Here is a 6,413-nt window from a genome sequence, read left to right on the forward strand (position 1 = left end):
CTGGCGGTCAAGTTGTTAGGTCATCACCTTCCAATGTGGAGGGTGCCAGTTCCATCCTTGTTCAGGGAGCTAGGATCCCACATGCCTTGCGGCTGAAAAACCAAAACAGAAAACAGAAACAATATTGTAATAAATTCAATGAAGACTTTTTTTAAAAGACACTCTGGTACACAGCCCCCACTGGTAGCTCTGAGAAGCTACCAATCACCTTTCCCCTGGGGTTGTTCCAAGGGACAGGCAGCTTCACCCTCCTCCCAGAGCTCCCAATCTTCTGATACCTTCTAGAGGCTAAACCAAACAACTTCCTCCCGCCTTTGCCAATGGCCGCCCATTTGGATTCGTGACTTTGCAGATAAGGTGCCCTTCTCCAGAAACTTGGCACAGCCAGCCATGCCTGCTGTTGTGGAAACCAGAGTCATGAAGTGTCTGCAGGAAAAAACAGCTTCCGCCAGATCTGCATTCCCAAGTGTGTTCCTGGTAAGTGGAGTGGTTTCCAATTTTCTAGGGTCTTAAGAATGAAAGCAATACACGGAAGATGATGAGAGGAAACCCAACACCTGCTCACGCTGATGCGCTTCTCTTATCCGTACTGAGGTTCCTAAAGCCTCTTTTCTGTACTGAGGTTAGGGCACCTGGTGAGGGTAGACTATTTCAGCTTATCAGCTTGGCCTCATTTCCATCAAGATGCACTGCTTGCATCCGTCTGCTCAGTGTCCTGAGTTATTTTGGGCCCATTCATGACCTTCTGTCCCTGCTTTTGTTTTTAAACATTTTTCTTTGTCCATCTGTTCCCTAGCAATCCATCACAATGCCTCCTTCCTGCGGTGGGAAGCATTAGCAGATTCCTTGTTTTGGCTTTACTCTCATAATGTTTTCATTCCTAAGACCCTAAGATATTGGAGGCAGAAATTTTATCTTCTGGCTCACCGTGGTCTAATCATCAGAGGTACTGTATTCGGATCAATCGCTTTTATGGTTAAACAACCAGCCTTCATTCATTCAGGCAACAAACGCCAGGTACCTACTATGCACCTGATGCAAAGAACTGACTCATTGGAAAAGACCCTGATGCTGGGAAGGAATGAAGGCAGGAGGAGAAGGGGATGACAGAGGATGAGATGGTTGGATGGCATCATCGACTCGATGGACACGAGTCTGAGCAAGCTCCGGGAGTTGGTGATGGATAGGGAAGCCTGGTGTGCTGCAGTCCATGGGGTTGCAAAGAGTCGGACACGACTGAGCGACTGAACTGACAGACTATGCACCAGGTACTAATGACACTGTGCTAGATCCCGTAGCCTACACCTCTGCTCCCCTGTCTTTTCATGATCTGACCCCCTGCTCACCTGAGGAGTGGAATCATTCCTTTAGTGGGTGTGTCTCCTGGGAAAGCTCACCTGTGATGTTCCCATCCTCTTTTTTGGTTTGCTATGAGATTCCTGCTGGTCCTTCTCTAGAAAGAGCTGCACACAGCAGTTACCCTCTTCTGGAAGTTTCTTTGTGCCTTTCAACAGTTGAATTTTAATAGTTAATAATTGCAAACTTGTTATAGCATCCTTGCCAGCCATCAGATCCTGTGCTAAGCACAGCCCAGACATTATCCTTTTCAGTCCTCACTGTGTGTATCACTCCTGTTTCACATGTGAAAACAATAAGAAGTTACTTGCCCAAGAGAAAAAGCCTCAGAGCTCGGACTTCATACTCAACTGCTCCAGTGCAGCGCTTTCCTCAGTGAAGTCCAGGAACCAGCTTGTTATCTACTGGTCAGTGAAGATCAGGTTGGCAAACTTTTTCTATAAAGGGCCATTTCCCTTTGTGAACCATGGGGTCACTGTCATGACTACTCAACTCTGCCATTGTAGCATGATAACTGAGCAAATGAGCATGGCTGTGTCCCAATAAAACTTTATTTATAAAGATAGGCAGAGGGCCAGATGTGCCAGCCCCATGTTAGACTCTTACCCAGAACTAGATTGTTAATATCTGCATGGCTATTGCCTGTCACATAACTACCAGGAAGCCAGTTTATCAACATCTCCACCACTGAGCCCATCTGGAGCTTTTACTGTGAACCATGCACTTCACTAAACCCTTCACATAAATTTTCTCATTTAATCCTCTCAAGTACTCCAGGAGGAGAGATACCTTGCCATTTATAGACAATGCAACTGAGGCCTCTAGAAAGGTAAAACAGGCTGCCCTAGGTCACCCCAAAGGGATTTTCCGATCCAGATCCTAACCAGGACGCAACACTGCCTTTCACCATCACAGCCCTGCATCTGGACAATAGGAAGCTTCGCAGGTCCATCAGGAGAACTGTATTCCACTGAACCAAGCTTGAAGGAAACCAGACTTCATGACAAACCCCTTCCTCTCGGCATCCTGGCTTACTAGCCCCTTCTCAGAGTCCCCTACTTTCTTTAGTTACTACCTGAGTTCAGGTGTCCCTGCCCTGGGCACCGTGCTCTCTCTTTCAACCAACTTTGCCTGCCTTGGCCTTATGCTAATTTTACGACCTGCTTTTCAGTCTCCCAAATCCTCATGTTCCCCTGCAGCAGCCACATGCACTGTTTACCCCTGCTGCTGCTGCTGCTAAGTAAGTCACTTCAGTCGTGTCCGACTCTGTGCGACCCCATGGACGGCAGCCCACCAGGCTCCGCCATCCCTGGGATTCTCCAGGCAAGAACACTGGAGTGGGTTGCCATTTCCTTCTCCAACGTGTGAAAGTGAAAAGTGAAAGTGAAGTTGCTCAGTCTTGTCCGACTAGTAGCGACCCCATGGACTGTAGCCCACCAGGCTCCTCTGTCCATGGGATTTTCTAGGCAAGAGTACTGGAGTGGCTTGCCATTGCCTTCTCCCCTCCTTTTATTCCTTCCACCTTGTCTGCTGAGCAGAGAGCTCTAAAGGACCTCTGGGCCTTATTGATGCCCAAGGACCAGCAAGTCACCCGGTCGTAATCCCTATCTGATGCTGCTGACACTGTCCTCAGAGGAGCAGGGGACAGATACTTGAGAGGTTTGTTGTCCAAGAGATCCTGTTAACTTTGTGTTGAGTCATGTGGGTGCACAGAGGTGTCACTTTCTTAGCGGTAACCTTGAGACCTGAAAACCAGCCACCGAATGCTCAGGAGGGGACACTCAGGAGAAAACACCCAGTCCTTCCTGAGCCCTCAGGCAGAGCAGGCCATCATGCATTCAGTCAACCTTGATTTCTCCAACCTGACCTTGGGCCAGGCACCATGCTGGCACTGAGGAGCCAAAGCTGAACCAGACAGACAGGTCCCTTCCCCCAGGAAGCTGTGCTGGGGCAGGGTGGGGTAGGAGGTGTCAGATAGTTTACTAACAGCGTCATTGTGGGTGGTAATAAGTACTGAGTCCCAGCCAGAGGCTTGTTAGCTGGAACAGTCATAGCCTTTGTCAGTCCCCCAGCGTGGGTCCAACAGTTCTCACTCTTCAAACTGGCTAGTCCCACCCTCCCCACCCCCATTCCCAGTCTTGCGCATAGCCAGGAGAATTCCAGGACCAGAGCCTGGTGCTCAACACACTTAATAAATAGGTCTTGATTGCCTAGATGGAGACGCACACTGCTTTCATAGAACAGTATAAAAATCGAAATCAGCTGCCCATATTATTGCCATCTTTGGAAAGGGTCCAGGAAGGCCCTGCAGATGCAATATTGCTGGGTTTTAAGCCACAAGATACACAAACACACACACACACACACTCTCACTCTTTTTCTCCTCTCTCTCTGAGCTTTTAAGACAGGGCTAAGACCTAAGCTGTGTCCAAGTTGTTAAACTTGGACACAGAACTGCCTGGGGTTTAACAGAAGCAGAAATCACGCTCAGCTTTCTTCTCCCAGCCCGTCCATTTGGGCATATGCAACTAATTAGAAAGACGATCTTGATTTTCAAGGAGATTCAACACATCCAAGATAACCACAAAAAGCTTGTGAGAGACAGGTTGGCTTCTAATGACTGGCGACCACCTGCAGGCCTTGGCCCCATTACACCCTTTCCCACCTGCCCTGCTCTGCGGTCCTGTGAGCGCCTCCTGACACAGCTCCCACGCTGCCCCCTCTGCACGGCTTCCAGACTTGGCAGGAGGTGAGAAAGCCTCTGAGACCAACCAGGCTATGCCCTCATTCTCTGCTCTCACGCCTCCAATCGCTCCAAATGGGTATCCGGGCTGTCCCTCAACTCTGACCTCCGTGCACCTTTCCCCATCCATCACAGGTTTGCTGGGGACCACGGAGTGTTTTTGATGATGAATGAGTAAACCGGTGTTTATAAAGTGCCAAGTGAGTGCTGTAGTTTATGAGCTGACTCTATCTCCTCCGGTCTCCCTAATCCCTTCTTGTTTTCCAAGCATCTCAGGCTGGAGGGACCACCCAGTTCCATCTGGCTCTGGAATGCCCCTCAAAGTTCTCTCCATCTGCCCCCACCACCTAAGAGCTCTTCCCAACTCCTCCCTGTGTCTCCCTCCTGTTTTTCAAAGGGCTGTTGTTTTTCTTAATATTGCTTTACCCCTCCCCAAAAGACAGTTACACAAGTAGATGTGGGAGGAAGCTAAAAACCATAAGTCAACGATGACTAAGTCTGCCTAGCTCCCTCGTCGCTGGAATATTGTCAGAATCGGTTCTCTCTCACCCCTGCCTCTGTAAAAATCCTTTGCCGAGGGTGTGATTCTTTCCTGAAGATCATTCTTTCCACATGACCAAATGTTGTCATGCATAACCAGTCCAGAGCATTTCTTTCTGCCCAAATCCGTGCTTGGGGCACAGCACTCAGGGTCACTCAGAAGTGATTTTTCCCTAATGAACAGGCAACTGGGTGGTTCCTGGAAGTTTCACTAGCAATCAGGGATCATCAGTTATCCCAGAGTTTTCTTCCCCCTACTACTTCTCTGGTTTCTGAATAAGTACTTTTCCTGAAGTCCAATGACCTCAGAAGGAAAGAGTCCAAATAAAATCCAGCATGCATCTCCAGCTTTGGAGCAGACAACAAGGCCTCTGAAATGAGACAGACACCGAGCAGCCTGAGCTCCTGCTCCACAGTCCCAGAGTCTCAGACCCCTCAACCCCTGAACACTAGTGACGGAATCAGCCCAAGAGGTGTTAAAAGGGCTCGCCCATTGGGCAGCACTTCCTGAGCTCTGTCTGAGCATAAGAACCACAAGGTCTGGGCGTTCTGCTCCTCTTTTACAAGATGCAATAGGTAATGAACAGGAATTCCCCCAACTGTGCATCACGGAGCCCGCCCTGCCTCCAGAGTGTTGTGTTCACACAAGCCAAATGGGCAATTGACCAGAACATTTAATACTTAAGAGTCTGTGTGAATAATCCAAACTAAAATCCCAGGTTTTTCACATACATGTAAATTGTTCTTCACAAAGGCAAACCCTAACCTAGTCCCTTCACTGTTAAAAAGTTGGCTTCCAGAAACAAAACATTTCATAGTAAAGGCAGCCCTATTTCATGCAGACCCATTATGAATCATAGGTTGGGGCAAATTGAGGTCTATCAGATTTTAAGTAATTAACTGCCTAAAACAGAAAGCTTAGAATTTGCAAACCCAAGCATTTGTAGGCATAATTTTTAAAGTTTCAATCTATATCATGTCCCCAGGTTTTTGCATTCAATAAAAACCCAACTATTTTGCCTCTGATGAGTCCTTGTACAAAACACATGGGAGATACAGAAACTTAGCTCTTAAAAGTAGCTGGACCAAATTGTCCAAGACCAACAGAAACTTAATTCCAAACTTTAAAAAAAAAAAATCACATCATTTAAGCTGAATATCTTTATTGGACTCAGAAACAGTCCAACTCATTTCTCAAAAATAAGTTGATGAAAATTTCGTATTTTCTGAACCCTGAAGAGTTTTTTTCCCCGCAATTTTATTCTTTTTAAAATCCCTTTTAAATTAATTCTCAGTTCAGTTCAGTTGCGCAGTCGTGTCTGACTCTTTGCAACCCCATAGACTGCAGCACACCAGGCCTCCCTGTCCATCACCAGCTCCCGGAATTTACTCAAACTCATGTCCATCGAGTCAGTGATGCTTTCCAACCATCTCATCCTCTGTCATCCCCTTCTTCTCCCGTCTTCAATATTTCCCAGCATCAGGGTCTTTTCCAGTGAGTCAGTTCTTTGCATCAGGTGGCCAGAGTATTGGAGTTTCAGCTTCGACATCAGTCTTTCCAATGAATATTCAGGACTGATTTCCTTTAGGACTGAGTGGTTTGATCTCCTTGCAGTCCAAGGGACTCTCAAGAGTCTTCTCCAACACCACAGTTCAAAAGCATCAATTTTTCGGCACTCAGCTTTCTTTATAGTCCAACTCTCACATCCATACATGACTACTGGAAAAACCATAGCTTTGACTAGATGAACCTTTGTTGGCAAAGCAACGTCTC

This window comes from Moschus berezovskii, chromosome 17 (genome assembly GCF_049115385.1).
Source record: "Moschus berezovskii isolate FMDL1 chromosome 17, NW_MosBer_1.0, whole genome shotgun sequence".
Lineage (NCBI taxonomy): Eukaryota > Metazoa > Chordata > Mammalia > Artiodactyla > Moschidae > Moschus > Moschus berezovskii.